This window comes from Chelonia mydas, chromosome 4 (genome assembly GCF_015237465.2).
Source record: "Chelonia mydas isolate rCheMyd1 chromosome 4, rCheMyd1.pri.v2, whole genome shotgun sequence".
Lineage (NCBI taxonomy): Eukaryota > Metazoa > Chordata > Testudines > Cheloniidae > Chelonia > Chelonia mydas.
In genome coordinates this window covers 793,807-812,894 of record NC_057852.1, presented here as the reverse complement: position 1 = coordinate 812,894, position 19,088 = coordinate 793,807, and the positions used below count along the sequence as shown (strand labels likewise).

General features: G+C 51.5%; 1 protein-coding gene across 1 annotated transcript in view; it reads right to left on the bottom strand.

The window, feature by feature from the left end:
• Positions 1-19,088, bottom strand: part of LOC102930774 (class I histocompatibility antigen, F10 alpha chain) — a 1,343,638-nt gene that overhangs the window by 847,673 nt on the left and 476,877 nt on the right. The window lies entirely within an intron of this gene.

The following is a 19,088-nucleotide window of genomic DNA, read 5'->3' as shown; positions in this document are numbered from 1 at the left end:
GTAGGACGAGGGGCAAAGCATCAGGCCATCGCAGTGAGGCTTCTTGGCACACTTTTGAGAGATGCCGTTTAAGGGTCTGATTGGTACGCTCCACTACCCCACTGGCTTGCGGTCTCCAGGGCGTATGGAGTTTCCAGGGGATCTGTAAGGCATGTGAGATGCTTTGAATGATTTTTGACGTGAAGTGTGTCCCGTTGTCAGATTCCATCCACAGGGGGAGTCCAAAGCGAGGAATGATCTCCTTAACAAACTTGAGGGCCACTGTTCTGGCAGTGCAGTTACGGCATGGGAAGGCTTCTGGCCATCCGCTGAACCGATCCACTATGACAAGGAGATATTTGAACCCTTGGGTCCTGGGAAATTCAGTGAAGTCTATTTGCCACACTTGTCCAGGGCCCGGAGTGGGTTCTAGGGCAGCTGGTGGCACAGGATGTCCCGGTCGGGGGTTATTCTTTTGGCAGACTAAGCAGTCCACTTGTACCTGGGCAGACAGGGGTCGGAGTCCGGAAGTGATAGAGTATTTTCCCATTAGTTGGATAAGTGCTTCCCTGCCAGCATGAGTGGCTTGATGTAGTTTTTGCAGCACCGGCCAGATCAGGCCCTTTGGTAGGAGGACCTTCCCTTCGGGGGAATGGAGCCATCCCTCCTTTTCCCAGAGACCGAGTTTGTCAGTTAGCTGTCTCTCCTCCCCAGAGTACTGAGGGGTTGGAAGCTCCCCTACTGATGGGATAAGGGCATGCATATGGGCGTTCTCAGTCTGAGGGGATGGCAGGGTGGCAGCATGCTTAGCCTCTCTATCTGCCCGGGCGTTACCTCTGGCCACATCTTGATCTTCCCTTTGATGGGCTTTACAGTGTACCACCGCCACTTCCGAGGGAAGTTGTACGGCTTCTAGGAGCCGGAGGATTTGGGGCCCGTACTTGACTGGGGAGCCTTGGGCTGTCAGCATTCCCCTTTGCTTCCATAGGCCAGCATGAGCATGCAGCACCCCAAAAGCATACTTTGAATCAGTAAAAATGTTGACCCGCTTTCCTTTTGACAGTTCAAGTGCACGGGTCAGGGCTATTAGTTCGGCAAGCTGGGCAGAGGTCCCAGCAGGCAAACCTTCAGCTTCCACAGCGTCATGGAGGGTCACAACAGCATAACCCGCCCTCCTTTGCCCATCTATTACAGTACTGCTACCATCAGTGTACCACTCATAATCTGCATTTGGGAGGGGTACATCCTTTAAATCCGGACGGCTGGAGTACTGGGCATCTATGATCTCTAAACAGTCATGTTCCTGTTCCTCTGTTTCTGGCAAGAGAGTGGCTGGGTTAAGGGAGGGGCAAGGCTGTAAGGTGACTTCAGAGTTCTCTAACAGCTTAGCCTGGTACCGAGCAATCCGAGCCTGGGTGAGCCAGAGCCCTCCCTTTGCATCCAATAAGGCTCGGACCATATGGGGAGTATAGATTTGCATAACCCCTCCCAATGTTAGCTTCTCGGCTTCCTCAAGCACTAGGGCAGTAGCTGCGACTGCCCGTAAACGTGCCGGCCAACCCTTTGCAACCTGATCCAGTTGCTTAGAAAAATAAGCCACGGGACGTCTCCAGGCTCCTAACAGCTGTGTGAGCACTCCTAGCGCCACCCCCTTTTGTTAGAGATCTGGCGGACCCAGGGCTGGAGCTTCCATCAGCTTCCTTTTCAAGATTTTAAATGCCCTGTCAGCCTCTGGGGTCCAATAGAAGGGGTCATGATCTGCTCCTTTTACACAGTCGTTCAGGGGTTTAGCGCACAGTCCAAACTCTGGGATCCATATCCTGCAAAAGCCTGCCATACCCAGAAATGCCCTGAGCCGCTTACGATTACTTGGGGTAGGAACTTGACAGATAGCTTCCTTTCTTTCTTTTTTTTCTTTCGCTTGAAAGCTGACGCTCCCCTTGCCTTAGCTGTATCCTGATTCCTCTTCACCTCAGACAACAGGGTTCTCAGGAGGACATTACAGTCGTCTCAGTCCGGCTTGTGACTACTGAGGCACCCCTCAAAGACTGAAATAAACCGGCTTGGGTTCATGGAGAATTCCCCAGCCTGTGTTTTAAAAGCTGCTGAGTCTATTGGATTGAATGGCACATGGGTGTAAACTTGCATAGTGGTAGCCTGACATCCCTCTGCCCCTGGGCAAGCCACAACAGTCTCGGTAAGCAAAGGATAGAGTCCCATCAAGGGGCAATCTCTGTAACCCAAGGCATTCAACCCTTATAAGGTGGGGGTGTGGGGGCCGAAGGGGACACCGGCTCTGCCATTACAGTGGGGGTGGGGGTCTGGGGACTAACATTAGCTACTACCGAACCAGTCAGAGTCAAATTACAGCTCTGCAGAATTACAGCTCTGTTCTGTTTCTTAAAGCCATAAACGCTTGTGCATACAAATGTTCATTCCATTTACCCATTCACTGACAAAACAAAACTAATTGGAGGATCGTGTTGTAATTAATTGACCCTCCTGGTGGCCATCACTCCTGGTTCTCTAGTTGATATTGAGGCCAGTCAACTGTACAGAATCATTTTAATTGACTCTTAGTCATCGGATCCAGTTTGCTTGAATGCACTCTAGGGGCATACACTGTGCCCTAACCCCTGAGCTCTGTCCCTGTCCCATACCTACAGGGTAACTCTGGGCGTCCCCAGGTTCCAACAGAGCATACAATCCGGATTTCAAAAGGTTCCTACCTTATCCAAGGGACCGGTTCCTCACCGTTGTCCACAGCTGCTCCTCCCCTATGTCCAAGGGACCGGTTCCTCACTGTCATCCACAACTACTTCTCCACTATATGAGTGCGTTGCACCGTTGTGCCCTCCGGGGTCGATCAAATTGCATCTCCTCCGAGGCCCCCGATGAACTCACCAGTGCGCGCTGGGCGTCGGTTCTCGCCGCAATCCCCGACCTCCAGGAGGGGTCCGGGCAAGGCTAAATAGCAGCCTCGTCACCCACCCAGGGACGCCAAAAGCTGTTGCCGGCACCCAGTGCCGAGAGGCTAAACAACAGCTGGGGTTGGTTCGCTACCCGGTGTGCTACACCCAATAATCACAACGGGGTGGAGAAGCAGAAAAGTTTATTTACAGCTGCAAAAAGGTCCAGGGAGAATAAAATCTCAAATCTTGCACCCAGAGCAGGAAGTTACACAGGCTTTTATACATCCTTTTTCCCAGCATACTTATCCAATAGCAAGCTGCCCTAAGTATCCATATAGCCAGCCAATCCAGTTCCCAGCTAGTTCCCTTGTTCTCTGTATCATTTGTTAAACTATACATAAAGCTGCTTTATTCAGCATTGTTCTTCCATATCTGCCCTGTTTGGCCTTGTTTAGTTTCAGGCAGTCTGACTCTGCAACATATTGTTGCAGATCCTCAGCATAACTGCTGCGAGTGCCTCCAGGCGGGGGGCCAAGGACACTTGGGCCTCGTACGCAGAGCTGCTGCAAGTGCCGACAGGCGGGGGGGGGGGGGGGGGCAAGGACACCTGGGCGTAGTGCGAGGGGGCTTCATCGACACTCGTGGTCTTCTATCCCCTCGAGTTACCTAGTGGCCATGCCCCAGTGTCCCCAACAACTCCCATGCTCAAAGCAGGACCAATCCCCAACTAAATCATCCCAGCCAGGGCTTTGTCAAGCCTGACCTTAAAAACTTCTAAGAAAGGAGATTCCACCACCTCCCTAGGGAACGCATTCCAGTGTTTCACCACCCTCCTAGTGAAAAAGTTTTTCCTAATATCCAAACTAAACCTCCCCCACTGCAATTTGAGACCATTACTCCTTGTCCTGTCCTCTTCTACCACTGAGAATAGTCTAGATCCATCCTCTTTGGAACCACCTTTCAGGTAGTTGAAAGCAGCTATCAAATCCCCCCTCAGTCTTCTCTTCTGCAGACTAAACAATCCCAGTTCCCTCAGCCTCTCCTCATAAGTCATGTGTTCCAGTCCCCTAATCATTTTTGTTGCCCTCCGCTGGACTCTTTCCAATTTTTCCACCTCCTTCTTGTAGTGTGGGGCCCAAAACTGGACACAGTACTCCAGATCTCCAGAATAGATATATGGACAGAGTTGGCAACAGGTTTGTTGGAAGGATCGGTTCCTGGGTTAGTGTTTTTGTTGTGTGGTTGCTGGTGAGTATTTGCTTCAGGTTGGGGGGCTGTCTGTAAGCGAGAACTGGCCTGTCTCCCAAGATCTGTGAGAGTGAGGGATCATCCTTCAGAATAGGTTGCAGATCCTTGATGCTGCGCTAGAGAGGTTTCAGTTGGTGGCTGAAGGTGACGGCTGGTGGCATTCTGTTCCTTTCTTTGTTGGGCCTGTCCTGGAGTAGGTGACTTCTGGGTATTCTTCCCTTCAGCAGGTAGTTTTAAGATCGCTTGATAGAGATCCTGTAGGTGTTTGTCTCTGTCCGACGGGTTGGAGCAAATGCGGTTGTACCGTAGAGCTTGGCTGTAGACGATGGATTGTGTGGTGTGGTCTGGATGAAAGCTGAAGGCACACCACACGATCCCTTGTCTACAGCCAAGCTCTACGATACAACCGCATTTGCTCCAATCCCTCAAACAGAGACAAACACCTACAAGATCTCTATCAAGCATTCTTACAACTACACTACCTACCTGCTGAAGTGAAGAAACAGATTGACAGAGCCAGAAGAGTACCCAGAAGTCACCTACTACAGGACAGGCCTAACAAAGAAAATAACAGAACGCCACTAGCCATCACCTTCAGCCCCCAACTAAAACCTCTCCAGCGCATCATCAAGGATCTACAACCTATCCTGAACGACGGCCCATCACTCTCACAGATCTTGGGAGACAGGCCAGCCCTTGCTTACAGACAGCCCCCCAACCTCAAGCAAATACTCACCAGCAACCACACACCACACAACAGAACCACTAACCCAGGAACCTATCCTTGCAACAAAGCCCATTGCCAACTCTGTCCACATATCTATTCAGGGGACACCATCATAGGGCCTAATCACATCAGCCACACTATCAGAGGCTCGTTCACCTGCACATCTACCAATGTGATATATGCCATCATGTGCCAGCAATGCCCCTCTGCCATGTGATGGGTTTTTAGATGGGGTAAGATCCAAGTTACCCGGGAAAGAATTTTCTGTAGTATCTGGCTGATGAATCTTGCCCATATGCTCAGGGTTTAGCTGATCGCCATATTTGGGGTCGGGAAGGAATTTTCCTCCAGGGCAGATTGGAAGGCCCTGGAGGTTTTTCGCCTTCCTCTGTAGCATGGGGCATGGGTCACTTGCTGGAGGATTCTCTGCTCCTTGAAGTCTTTAAACTACGATTTGAGGACTTCAGTAGCACAGATATAGGTGTGAGGTTTTTTTGTAGGAGTGGTGGGTGAAATTCTGTGGCCTGCGTTGTGCAGGAGGTCAGACTAGATGATCATAATGGTCCCTTCTGACCTAAATATCTATGAATCTATGAATCTATGTACATTGGCCAAACTGGACAGTCTCTACGTAAAAGAATCAATGGACACAAATCAGACGTCAAGAATTATAACATTCATAAATCAGTTGGAGAACACTTCAATCTCTTTGGTCACTCGATTACAGACCTAAAAGTTGCAATTCTTGAACTAAAAAACTTCAAAAACAGACTCCAAGGAGAGACTGCTGAATTGGAATTAATTTGCAAACTGGATACAATTAACTGAGGCTTGAATAGAGGCTGGGAGTGGATGCGTCATTACACAAAGTAAAACTATTTCCACTTGTTTATTCCTCCCCACCCCCACCCCGCACTGTTCCTCAGACTTTCTTGTCAACTGCTGGAAATGGCCCACCTTGATTATCACTACAAAAGGTTCCCCCCCCACCCCGTTCTCCTGCTGGTAATAGCTCACCTTAAGTGATCACTCTCATTACCGTGTGTATGGTAACACCCATTGTTTCATGTATATAAATCTCCTCACTGTATTTTCCACTGAATGCATCCAATGAAGTGAGCTGTAGCTCAGGAAAGCATATGCTCAAATAAATCTGTTAGTCTTTAAGGTGCCACAAGTACTCCTTTTCTTCAAGTGAGATGGTAATTCATTAATTCCCTGGGTTACTTCCTGGCCATTTCTATGACTTTAGTGCCATTAAGAAAACTGTTCTCAAAATCTCTGGGTCTCCTTGCCCTACGCTGTGGATATGAAAGCTCCTTCTCAGCTCCTTTTACTTTCCTGCTTTCCAGTTACTGTAAATAAACCATTAAAACAATTCTTGTTTCTTCCACATTCATGTCCTAGTTCCAGTTGTTGGGGGCAGAGTCATGAGATGTGTTTGTGACACTCTACACCTTGGGGGAGCATCTTATGCTTACAAGAAGCACACGGGATCTTTTCAGGGGAAAAGGCAATACGCCGCATTTATTGAAAATACAACTGTAAACATACGCATTTCATCATACACACACACACACACCCACACCCCCCCACACACGTCCTGCAGATGGTTTTACAGTTACCAGTTTGCTGTAGGTCTTGTCAATCTAATGGCCAGTTAGATTGAACACAAGCGAGGAGCTGGGCTCTGTCGGTCGCGATCCCATGCTCCGAGGCTTTGCAGGATGGAACCCAGAGTCTGATGGCAAAACACCCCAGCTTTGGACTTGTAAATTCCCACTTTCATCGATGGATTTTGCAATGTCATTCTGTAATCGTTAGTCCTTAAATGGGGTTAGTCTCCGGGTTTTCCGCTGTTATCATTTGGTGGTTTTGTTGGCTTCCCATCCTTAGCTCTTCTTTGTCGTGCATTCAGGGTGCCTGCCTCGCCTCTGAGGTCATCAATGCTGCTAACATGTTTAGCGTCGGATAAAAGGGATGTTTTCTGATTGTCTTCTGCTGTTTCCAAGTCTCTCACGTCTTCTTGACCATCTGGACATTTGTGAGGCCTTTTCACAGACATCAGAATCTGGCTGATGCACCTTTACCAGTGGCCCACGAGGCCGTTCCTTCCTGCTCTCAGGAAGGGTGGCTGGCAGAATATGGTCAAATCCTATCATACATCAATCCATTTAATACATGATTATCCCTTCTCTTTCATTATGCAAAATGCAAACATCAAATCCTCCTCCTCTAGGTGCCCTGTAACCCCCGTATTACTCATCTTGTCTTGAATTGTGATATTACACGTAAACCAGGCCATGCAAGGGATCAGGGGAAAGGTGAGGAGCTGCCAAAAGTCACGCTTCTCTCTGTCTAGATCTGTGTCTCCTCAATGCCTATGAAATGACAAGAATTGTTCGGTGTTCACTGAAACATGTTGTAAGTTGTGGAATCAGCCCCAAATGAGCTTCCCCAGAGGTACCAGCAAGGAAGGTCAGCAACCCCCGGGTGGGGTGTGAAACAACCCATCAACAGCCATTGCCCAGCAAGGAAGCTCCCATTCAATGATTCACCTGCCTGAGGCCACAGCAAGGGAATTGCTGCACTGTGCCGGGAGATTGAGCAATGCCCCGCCCCCGCCCCAGACATGCCTGGACTGGGGCTTCCCAAGCACACGGGCTGAGGGGGCAAAAACCAAACTCAAACCCAGGGGCCAATGCTTGGCCTTTCTCCTTCCCCCACCCACACTGCCAGCAAGAAGGACACTGAAGACTTGAGACTGCAACTGAGGGGACGGGCCCGGACACACAACACGTCGCACGTCACACACACAAAACGTCGAATGTCGCACCCACAACTCCTCGCACGTCGCGCGCACACAGCACATTGCACGTCGCACCCACAGAACATATCGCACGTCGCGCACACAGCACGTCACACATCACACACACAAACATGTCTCACACACACAAAACACGACACACAACCCGTCTCACAGACACAAAACACTACACACACCACGTCACACAAAACACGTCACATGACACCACACACACACTACACACACACTTAACACGACACACAACACGACACACAACACACACACAACACGACACACAACAGATCACACAACACACCACACAGACACACACGCAGAGAACATGTCGCATGTCGCACCTCACACACAAAGATTGCACGTCGCACACAACACGCCGCACGACGCATGTCGTACACCGCACATCGCAATTTGCACGCACACACAGCATGTCACATGTGTCACACGTCGCACTCACGCACACAACACATCTCACGTCACACGTCGCACGTCACACAGACAACACGTTGCACGTTCCACGTCACACACACAAAGCGCCGTGCATCGCACAGAACATGTTGTTCGTCACATGTCACATGTCGCACGCCCACACAGCACATCGCACATCGCAAGTCAAACACACAGCACGTCGCGTTTCGCATATCTCACACACACAACACGTCATACACACACAGCATGACACACAACACTTGTGTGTGTGTGACGTGTTTGTGTGTGTGTGATGTGTTGTGCATGTATTGTCTGTCATCTAGAGTGTTGTATTCAGTGTGTGTGGGATGTGGTGTGTGTGTGTGTCTGTGTGTTGTGTGTGGGATATGTTGTGTGTAATGTTGTGTGTTTGTGTTGTGTTGTGTGCCGTTTGTGTGGTGTGTGTCGCACGCACAGAGACAACACGCCTCACGTCGCACGCCGCACCCCACATGCCGCACACAGAACACGTCGCACGTCACACACACAAAAGTCGCCCATCAGACACAACACGTCGCACGTGGACACACAACATGTCTCACGTCACACATACAACATGTCGCACACTGCACTTCATACACACAAAAAGTCAAACCTACCACACACAACATGCCACGCATTGCACACACATGCACGCACGTCGCACTCACAGCACGTCGCACGCTCACACAGCACATCACACACAGTAGATTGCGCGTCACACATCTCACACACACAATGGCACAGAACACACAGCACAACACACAACACGTGTGTGTGTGTGTGACATGTGTGTATGTGTTGTGTGTGTGCTGTGTGTCATCCAGAGTGTTGTGTTCAGTGTGTGTGTGATGTGTTGTGTTTCGTGTTGTCTATGTGGTGTGTTGTGTGTGTGGTGTTGTGTATCGTGTTGTGTGTGTCATCTAGAGTGTTGTGTGACGTGTTGTGTGTCATGTTGTGTGTGTGTCTGTGTGGTGAGTGATGTGTTGTGTGTCATGCTGTGTATCATGAGACGTGTTGTGTGTGAAGTGGTGTGTGTCGCACGCACAGAAACAACACATCACACTCCGCACGCTGCACGCCGGGCACACAATATGTCGCACATCACTCGACACACGTCGGACATGCACACACAACACGTCGCACATCACACATCACACACACAACACGTTGCAATCATACACACAAAACGTTGAAAGCGGCACACACACCTCGCACGTAACGTAACTCACAGCACGTCGCACGTCACACACATGTCCCACGTGTGTCACATGCACACACAGAGCACGTGGTATGTCACACGCACAACCTGTCACGTGTAGCACACACACACAACACGTCGCACATAACACACACATCATGTGTTGCACATCACAGACACAAAACATCGCACGTCGCACACGCGCACACAACACATCACATGTTGAATGATGCACATATCACATAGCACGGACACACACAACACTTTACGTGTCACACGCACGCACAGCATGTCGCACATCACACTCACAAACACGTCTCACACACAACACGACCACATCACACAGACACAAAACACTACACACATGTCACACACACAACACACAATACATCACACAGACAGACACAAACACGACACACAATGTCACAAACACACACACCACACAGACAGACACAAACACGACACACAACATCACACACACACAACACTATACAAAACACGTCTCACACACACCACGTCACATGTCACCACAAACACACCACCACAAACACAATCCGCACAACACTCTAGATGACACACAACACATCAAACACACACACAACCCATCAGACACACATATCACAATGCACACAACATGACACACACAACAACTCACACACACAAACACACACAAGACGACACACACAGAAACACATAGCACGCACACACACAACACATCGCACGCACACACAGCTCGTTGCACGTTGCACAGACAACGCATCGCATGTTGCGTTGCACGTCACGCATCACACACACATGTCGCACAAGTACACACACAACGTGACACACAACACGTCACATACACAGCACGACACACACAACATGAAACACATGTCGCACACACACGAAACACAATATATCACACAGACACAACACAACACGTCACACAAACACAACACAACACGTCACATGTCACACACACAGACACAAACACACACAACATGACACACAGTATGTCACACACACACACATCACGTCACACACAACACGTCACATGACATCACAAACACCTGAACACACACACACACTCAACACGTTGTACAACACGACACACAACACGTCACACACACAACATGACACACAACACATCACACAGACAGACATGAACACACATAACATAACACACAACACGTCACGCACATAACACTACACAAAACACGTTTGGAAGGGGGATGGACGTCATTCTTGCGACAAGGCACCTGCTATGGCCAAAAACACTTTAGCCCTGTGCGCCCTTCCAGACAAGTCTTATGTCCCAGATACTTTGGGTCTTCCGGGATAAGTCCCCGAATAATCAAGGATCTTGACCAAAAAGGTCGTCATGTCTAAAAAGGAAGAAAGATTGTGGTTGTGGAGACCATGAAACAAGCCCTGCAACTTTTGGACACGTAGCCCGACAGTCCACAGGGTGCACGTCAAGGAACGTTCAAAGCGAGACGGGCGTTCTTTTTGGGGAGACTAACCCCCATTGCGCTGACCAGGAGAAGGGGGAAGTGGGAGCCTGCAGCGCCATCTAGCGGCCAAAGGAGAAATCGCCGGCTTCTGGACCTGTGTGCGCCCTTGGTTCGGTTCACATGCAAAGCTGTGTCACGCCAGGTTGGGAAAACGGGGTTCTGCTGCACAACATCATCCTCTGGAATGACTCAACCCGATAGGACACCTCCTATGATACACTGCTACGAGTGACGCTCTCAAACTGGTCCCCACCGGGAGGCAGGTGTGAGAGGATTGTTCTCCCCAACTGACAGAGAGAGAAACGAAGGCTGACAAAGGTGAAGGGCCTTGTCTTCCATCACACAACCTGTCGGGATAGAGTTGGGAACAGGACCCGGGTCTCCTGACTTTCAAAGGAACCATGAGTCTGGAGTTTCACACACTGAATGATCAGAATAAAGGGACCTGCAATGAGCTACAGACCAACAACCATTCACACTGATTCTTCAGCAAGTGTTTTGGAAGCACGAGAACACCAGCGAGAACCAGGAACGGCTCAGAGACAATCAGCAGCGAGAAGGAGAACAATTCACCAAGCAGATGATTGGTTCTGGCTTATTTGCTGGGCCTTAAACGAGAACAACAAAGTCCTGAGTCTCCTCCCTGCCACGAGACCCCCTGCTCAGCCAATCAGCATTGAGACTCTGGCAGTGGGCTGAGGGTTCCCCACATGGCCCAGGGATGGCTCAGGTCACCGGTGAGGATCACTCTCAGAGCACACTTCCTGTCCCATCTCTTTGGGAGGCCTCCCACCATGAGGGCGACAGAGCAGCCCCCTCCTTGCCAGTGGAGGGAGGGAAGCAGGAAAAGGGAAACCAAAAAAGACAAACCCCAAGGACTCAAAGGGACAAAGGCCTAGCTGGGGGAAAATTGTCCCACCTTAACCTCCTGTTTTCCGTGCCGAGAATTTGGCCAGCACCAGGCAGATCAGGCTGCCTCGGTACCAAACCTCTCTGGGGCTCTTACCTTCTCCACAGGGACGTCTGTCTTCTCGCTCAATGAGCGGTGGGAAAGGAGAAAACTCCAGAGAGGCTCCACCTCGCGCTCACATACGAGACCCTGAATTCTCTCTGCGTCCTCAAGGAGACACCTCAAGAAGGAGACTCCCTGCAGCAAAGCCCCGGGGGTCTCTGAGATCCCCCTGCCCTGCAGCCTGTCCTCCCTGGCCGTTGTCGTGGACTCTCTGTGAGGTCACCGCCTCCCAACCTCCTTTCACCAATCAGCTGAGTGCTGCTAAAGGCCCTTGTGATGTCACTGCCACCCCCACCCCTGCCCTGCAGGGCTCATGTCCTGCCCCGAGCCGGCTCCTCTGCATGTTTGAGCTGTTCCCCCTGGGTCACCCACATACACTCAGTGGTCGTGCAAGGGTTCACGCAGGCCACACGTGGAACCATCATCGGTTTTGCAGAGATTTGGAGACTTGAAGGCCAGAAGAGACTGTTAGATCATCTCATCTGGCCCCCCTACACATCACAGGCCTCCTGTATGGCGCAGTAGCGAGTTTTGGACCAAAGCAGAATCCAGAAAGGCATCTCATCAAGGGATGGAGGAAGCACCACTTCCCTTGGTAGCCTGGAGGAAATTGATGCTGTGGGGGGCAGAGAATTGACCCCAAGGCCACACTTGTGAGTCTGTATCATAACACACATGCACAACAGCACTGCGTGAAGTATGTACACGTCACCTTAACTCTGATGTTTCTTAACGTTTAAAGGCCTGGTCTCTAGGGTGTTCTTTGTGCTTCTAGATCTATTTTGGGGAGAGATGTAATCATTTAGTTCAGAGTGGGAGCCGTGTTAGTCTGTATCAGCAAAAAACAAAAACAAAACGAGGAGTAGTTCTGGCACCTTAGAGACTAACAAATGTATTTGGATACATTTGATGGTGTGGCTGATGTGATTAGGTCCGAGGATGGTGTCCCTAGACTAGATATGTGGACAGAGTTGGCAATGGGTTTGTTGCAAGGATAGGTTCCTGGGTTAGTGTTTTTGTTGTGTGGTTTCTGGTGAGTATTTGCTTCAGGTTGGGGGGCTGTCTGTAAGCGAGGACTGGCCTGTCTCCCAAGATCATAGAATCATAGAATCATAGAATATCAGGGTTGGAAGGGACCCCAGAAGGTCATCTAGTCCAACCCCCTGCTCGAAGCAGGACCAATTCCCAGTTAAGTCATCCCAGCCAGGGCTTTGTCAAGCCTGACCTTAAAAACCTCTAAGGAAGGAGATTCTACCACCTCCCTAGGTAACGCATTCCAGTGTTTCACCACCCTCTTAGTGAAAAAGTTTTTCCTAATATCCAATCTAAACCTCCCCCATTGCAACTTGAGACCATTACTCCTCGTTCTGTCATCTGCTACCATTGAGAACAGTCTAGAGCCATCCTCTTTGGAACCCCCTTTCAGGTAGTTGAAAGCAGCTATCAAATCCCCCCTCATTCTTCTCTTCTGCAGACTAAACAATCCCAGCTCCCTCAGCCTCTCCTCATAAGTCATGTGCTCTAGACCCCTAATCATTTTTGTTGCCCTTCGCTGGACTCTCTCCAATTTATCCACATTGGATCTGTGAGATTGAGGGATCGTCCTTCAGAATAGATTGTAGATCCTTGATCCTGCCCTGGAGATCTTTTAGTTGGGGGCTGAAGGTGATGGCTGGTGGCGTTCTGTTCCTTTCTTTGTTGGGCCTGTCCTGGAGTAGGTGACTTCTGGGTATTCTTCCTTTCAGCAGGTGGGGATTGTAGTTTGAAGAATGCTTGATAGAGATCCTGGAGATGTTTGTCACTGTCTGAGGGATTGGAGCAAATGTGTTTGTATCTTAGAGCTTGGCTGTAGACAACGGATCATGTGATGTGGTCTGGATGAAAGCTGGAGGCATGTAGGTAAGTATAGCGGTCCAGGATAGGGTGGTGTTTAGGTGACCATCGCTTATTAACACTGTAGTGTCCAGGAAGTGGGTGTCTTGTGTGGCCTCTCCTTCTGCCCCTGCACTCCCACCAACATGATACAGTTCTGCGGTGACCTGGAATGCGACTTTCCACGTCTCCGACGGAAGGAATATTTCCAACACACCTCTGAACAACACACTAATCCACAGAGACCTTCCTACCAACACGACAAAAAGAAGGATTCTGCCTGAAGGTCGAAACAGCAGACTGGACTTCAACTCGAGTGCTTCAGCCGACAAGCACGGGCTCTGCTCTGTTTTCCCAGCCCTGTGCAGGGGGTTGTTTCCAGTTTCAGAAATGGGGCAATGTTGACACACTCTCAATGGGTCTTTGCATAAATCAGGCCCTAAGCCAGGGGCAGGCAAACTTTGGCCTTGTTGGGGACACTGGGGCATGGCCATAGGTAACTCGAGGGGATGGAAGACACACTTCATGTCAAAAATCATCCAAAGCATCTCACATGCCTTACAGATCCCCTGGAAACTCCATGCGCCCTGGAGACCGCAAGCCAGTGGGGTAGTGGAGCGTACCAATCAGACCCTTAAACGGCATCTCTCAAAAGTGTGCCAAGAAGCCTCACTGCGATGGCCTGATGCTTTGCCCCTCGTCCTACTCCGTATCCGCATTCTCCCAAAGGGTAGATTAGGGCTTAGTCCCTTTGAAATTATGTTTGGAAGGGCATGGCCTATGAATGGCACCCCGGTTCTGTCAGTGGAATGGGAGTTGGGTAATGGTTTTTTGTCACAGTATATGTGTTCCCTGTCTGCTGTTCTCTTGTCTCTTCACAGGTATACCAAGGATTCCCAGCCTCTCCCCATGGACTCTCCCGTCCACTCCTTACAGCCCGGTGACTCTGTGCTTGTTCGTACCTGGAAAGACGAGCCTCTCCAGGAAAAGTGGAGAGGACCCTATACCGTCCTGCTGATCTCCCACACAGCGGCAAAGATGGAGGGACACAAGAACTGGATCCACCACTCTCGTCAGAAGGCAGCACCCGCCCCCTCGTCAGCAGAACACTGGACCGTCCAACCTGCTGACCCCTCATCTAGTGACGATCTCGGGCTAAAGCTACTGTTTAAAAGACACAAATAGCAGACACCTTAATGCTAAAATGGGCCCACCCAGGTACTGGAGACCCTGGGTTGAGAAGACTCTGGTGATAATTAATTGGGTAACATTGTTATTCTCTGTATTGGTATTTCCAAACTGTGCATATCGGGAGCATAACTCCTTTGTTTCGCTTGCGCACCATGTTGCTACTTTAACAAACCAGACTGATTGCTGGGTATGTGCTCCGACTCAACTGTCCCCCAAAACGGGAATGCCCCTTGACATGCTGCCCCTGACCCTAGCAGAATTAGCCGCCACCAAAGAGCAGGAAAGAACGGACTCGCCGTTCTGGAATAAGACCTCTTTACAGCAAGCCACCTATCAGGACCAGGAGTATTCAGTTGCAGTACTCACTGAGGGAGTGTTATGTTTTACCTGAAACCAATCTGATCACTATGGGCATCCTGTGGGAAAAAGCTCCTGTGTTATTACGCAGTGGGCTGATGGGTATTGGATAAAGACCAACAGGGGAGGCCAACAGTGTGGGTGTAATGGTTCCTCCCCATTTAGGGAAACTCTTACAAATAATCTTACCACAAAAGAGGGGTTTGGAAATATAACTTGCCGTCCAGTTAATATCTCCAATGTAGCAAGCCAATGGTGGGTTTGTAGTGGTCCCCATGGTGAGCGTAATTTGAACGGCACAATTAGAAACGCCCCCACTTGTACCCAATCAAAAAAATAAGATGCCCCCTTAGGGGCATATAAATTGTTTAAAAAAGCAGCCAAAGCAGCCTTAAATATCCCAGAAATCCCCTTAAGAAACAGTCCTTACTGGGCCCTACAGGGTCGCTATTTTGTATGTGGCCGAAAGGCTTACAAGGTGCTGCCAGCCAACTGGACAGGTAGCTCTTATATAGCTCATGGAGTTCCTCATCTTTCCATAACTGCCACACTGCCCAAAGGAAAGATTAGAAATGCCCGAGACACCTCTGTTGAGTCACGAGAAAAGACCCTGTGGCGACTGACTACGGCATTGGAGGGCAATACGAAGAATCCCCTCACCAACTGAGAAGCTGGTAGGGTGCTCTGTACTGGGAATAGCGCCACTGTTTACCGGGCCAGCCATGGCATGCATAGGCCGCTATACTGTAAGGCTGCAAATGGTACTTAAAAAAAGTGGCCTTAAAATTAAAGGACTCGGTTAGTAATTTAAAATTAGCAGTAAAAACATTAAATAAAGAGGTACAGCAGCTCAGGACATTTTCCCTCCAAAACAGGCTGGCTTTGGACTATCTCTTGGCATACAAGGAGGGCTTTGTGCCCTTGTCGGGCCCCGATGTTGTGTATATGTAAATGATAGCAGTTATGAGATCTATGAAAAGGTGGTACAGGCTGAGGCCCAGGCCCGAACCGGAGCACAGGTTGCCTATACTGCCCCTGAGAGCGATTGGTTGCAAACCTTGTTTTCAGGCTGGGGTTTGTCGTCTTGGCTTGGTGGTTTATTTAGCCTGCTATTGAAACTTCTCTTTCCTGCATTGCTTGTATTACTGGTGCTGTGCAGTATCATGTGTTAGGGCCCTTTTGCAGAAGTTAATAAGTCATTCTCTTCAGGGCTATCACAGAGTGCTTATGCAAAGTCCTATTGTAAAGAAATAAGTAGCCCAAGTGAGAAAACTCAGAGCCAAGGCTGTTGAGTGTTCTCAAAGGGGGGAGTTGTTGGGGACACTGGGGCATGGCCACTAGGTAACTCGAGGGGATGGAAGACCACGAGTGTCGATGAAGCCCCCTCGCACTAGGCCCAGGTGTCCTTGGCCCCCCCTCCCGCCTGGAGGCACTCGCAGCAGCTCTGCGTACTAGGCCCAAGTGTCCTTGGCCGCCCCGCCTGGAGGCACTCGCAGCAGTTATGCTGAGAATCTGCAACAATACGCTGCGGAGTCAGACAGCCTGAAACTAACCAAGGCCAAACAGGGCAGATATGGAAGAACAATGCTGAATAAAGCAGCTTTATGTATGGTTTAAGAAATGATACAGAGAACCAGGGAACTAGCTGGGAACTGGATTGGCTGGCTAGATGGATACTTGGGGCAGCTTGCTATTGGATAAGTATGCTGGGAATAAGGATGTATAAAAGCCTGTGTAACTTCCTGCTCTGGGTGCAGGATTGGAGATTCTATTCTCCCTGGACCTTTTTGAAGCTTCAAATAAACTTTTCTGCTTCTCCACCCCGTTGTGATTATTGGGTGTAGCACACCGGGTAACGAACCAACTCAAGCTGTTGTTCAGCCTCTCGGCACTGGGTGCTGGCAACAGCCTGATGCCGGACGCGGTTTCAGAAATCGTACGGAGGGACAGTTAGGGGAGGCTGTGCCTCCTCAAACAGCAAGGCATGGCCCGGCCCCCGCCCCCATCCGACCCCCGCTTCTCGCCCCCTGACAGCTGCCCCGGGCCTCCGGCCCTATCCAACCCCTCTGTTCCCTGAGGGGCCCCCCAGGACCCTTGCCCCATCTACCCCCCCGCTCTCTGTCCCCTGACTGCCCCAAGATCCCCCCGCCCCTAACAGACCCCCACCGCCCCATCCAACCCCCCTCTCCTTCCTGCCTGCCCCCCGGACCCTCTGCCCCATCCAACCACCCCTTCTCCCTGACCGCCCCGGGACCTCCTGCCCTCATTCAACCCCCTGTTCCCCGCCTCTCACCACCCCGACCCTATCCGCCCCCCAGCCCCTGATCACCCCCCGAACTCCCCTGCCCTCTACCCCACCCCTCCCCTGCTCTCTGCCCCCTGCCCGCATTGCCCGGAGCATGGGCCGGCGGCGCCGGGAGCGGAGGCTGTGGGGGGAGGACAGCAGGGGCGGGGCCGGGTGCTCTCCAGAGCTCCGGGCCGGGCAGAGCGGCTCAGAGCCCCCGGCCCCCCTTCTGCTCCCCCCCCGCTCCTAACGTGTCGCTGCCCCCCAAACCCGGGGAGCTGCCGCAGCTTCCCTCTGCCGGGGGCAGGGACTCGCAGCCCCCTGCTGGGAGCAGCCTGGGACCCCTGCCCCGCACAGGCTGCACCGGGAGCAGCTCCCTGGGGGGCAGGTCTCCCCTTCTCTCCTCGGGGGCACTGCCAGACCCCCCGTCCCCCACGCTGGGGCCCCCCACCTGAGATGCCCCAAGAGCGAACCACAGCCATGGCCGGCTGCTACCCCACTGCCCCTCCCCACCAGCCCCCAGGCCCCAGTGTGGACAAGCCCCTCCACAGTCCCCCCCCCGACTGTCCTCCTCGCCCCAAGCCAGGCTGCAGCCGCCCCACCCCACAGACCCCTCCCCTCCCTACAGCCCCCCACAGCCATGCTGTGTCCCCCTGGGGGCGGCCATGGTTTTGCCCCTCCCAACCCAACCCACCCAACAGGCACAGCCATGCCATTGACCCAAGTCCCCTGATCCAAGTCCCCTATAGCCTCTCCCTCCCCCACATCCCTCCCAGACCCAGTCCCCATCCATTCAACCCAATCGCCCCCTGTCCACAACCCCCCTTTCCTCCTCCCACAGCACCAATCCATCCCCTACCCTCCCACAGCTCCCACCACACAGACCCCTCCACCTCCCAGCTGGGCCCCCTCCCCGCCCCCCACCACCCCACCCACCCCGTCAGACACCCGCCCCCGCTGGTGCACCAGGGTTTCCCCAAGACCCACCAACAGCTGTGAATGGTGTGGAGGAGAAGGTGTTGGTATTCGGTTGTGTATTGGTATTATGTGTATGTGTCGAGGCTTGTGGGGGCTTTGTGCTGGGGGAGAAGCTGAGCCTGATTCGGGGCCGGGGCTTCTCTGACTCGGGGTCCTGTGAAGGGAGCCAGCCAGTCAGGCCGTGGCACAGGAGCCAGCAAACAGGGCTGTAAACAGGGGGGTCTGAGGGGGAGTTTGTCTTGTGGTGCTTGTTTGGGGTTTGTTGTTGCTGTGGGGGGTGGGGTTTGGGTGTTTCCCAGGTGAACAGGATTTAGGTGGGAAGGCGATGACAGACACAGAGGCAGCAGTGGGCGTGACTCATGTCGTGGAAGACACAATGGAGATGACTGGCTGTGGAAGCTGCCGTATGTCCATGATCCTGGAGGGGGGACCTGGTAAGAGTTTTGTCTGCATGAAATGCCGTCTGCTCGAGCTGATGGAGGAGAAGATCTGAGGTTTGGAGATGCAGGTGGAAAGTCTGGTTGAGTTTAGAAAGTGGTTTGAGCAGATGATGGAGCAAAGACATG